The following is a 1614-nucleotide window of genomic DNA, read 5'->3' on the forward strand; positions in this document are numbered from 1 at the left end:
ATGCAAAAGAGCCAAAATTTTTAATTTGTTTATAAAATTTTCAATTCTGATATTTTATACAATATTAATAAATATTTATTATTTTAAGGAATACCTGAAGTCATTCAGACGATTAAAGAAAATTATAATTTAAAAAAAATCTCAAATTAACAATGGTTCCTATGAACTTTTCAATCATTATTGTAATTAACTATAATGTCTCCATTATTATAAAGCACTTTTAGCGAACAGAATTTTTTTTTACCAAAAATAAGACTATTTGCTAATTTGTTCATGAAATTTTTTCATAACTTATGAATGGAATAATAAACAAATTATTTGTATTCTGTGAGTCCCTAAACATTCATTCAAGTCAATATAAAGTTTACCTAATCAATTATTGAAGCTTAAAAAATGGTTGTGTACAGAATTTCAGATTTTCCATAATTTAAAAAAAAATGATTAATAGACAAATAGAGGAGGCACAAGTTCGGAGCGTCAAGCTTTGTGGAGTTTGATGAACTCTAATTTAAAAAAAGAATTAAAATTCAGACCAAAATTGAAGGCTCAGGACATTTTTCATCGAAGAAACTGCATTTTCTCCCACAGCGCAACACCTCAGAATGAATTTGGCAAAATCATATAACCCCGCAATATCAACGGGATTCCTTTTCGACGAAAAGTGACTTTTTTTCTATATAAATACTACTAATTATAAAAAAATGATTTTCTTTATCGTTTGAAAAAAACTAAATTAAATATTTTTTATCAAAAACTTTCTAAATTCTTTTAAATTCATATACTGTTGTTTTTACAGCTTCAATTATCGAATTTTTAATTTGCGAAAATCCGAATATCTGACATAAAATAATGTGCGATGGAAGATTAGCACGGTCCAAAATTAAATTATTTTATCATAGATCATATTTGAAGATTCAACTGTTTTGAATTTTCGTCTGATTCTTCTTTTTTGTTTGAAAATTTATTTCAGTCGAAATTTTACCGTTTTGCTTAAACTGCAATCGTCTGGTCGAAAATTATTCGGTTTCGGTTAAAAATAAAATCTCTTGTTAAAAAAAACTTGAAGGAAGTTCATATTTTCGGCTGGAAAAGCTTTATTTATACTGAAAAACAGAGGCAATTTGTATTGAAATTTAGGTATTCGTAGCCACGGCTTTCAAAATTCAACTATTTTATAGATCTTATTATCTTATCCTTTGGTGAAAAACTCAAATAGTTGGGTGAAAATTCATCCGCTTTGATTGAGGATTCAACCGCTTCATTGGAAATTGATCCCTTTTTATTCAATTTACCAGTATTATATTTGAAATAAAAATCTTTTCTTGCCTGAAATATAAGATTATCCACCCCGCCTTCTATTATCTAACGTTATTTCTGATTAAGTGAGGGGGGAGGAGGTGCAAATTATATGGACCATAGAAAAAGGAATTTTAAACAAGAGTTGCATTCTCAACAAAAACAATTTTTCAATCTGGTAAGGAAAAAATAACATCCAACATGTGGACTTTTTAACCCAAAAGTATGATTAAAATAGTTATTATTTATCAAATATTCTAGGAATTTTCATTAAATGAATCTTAGCATGCAGTGTTATTATTCATTCTCCAGCTATTT

Source organism: Belonocnema kinseyi, chromosome 10 (assembly GCF_010883055.1).
Source record: "Belonocnema kinseyi isolate 2016_QV_RU_SX_M_011 chromosome 10, B_treatae_v1, whole genome shotgun sequence".
NCBI classification, from domain to species: domain Eukaryota; kingdom Metazoa; phylum Arthropoda; class Insecta; order Hymenoptera; family Cynipidae; genus Belonocnema; species Belonocnema kinseyi.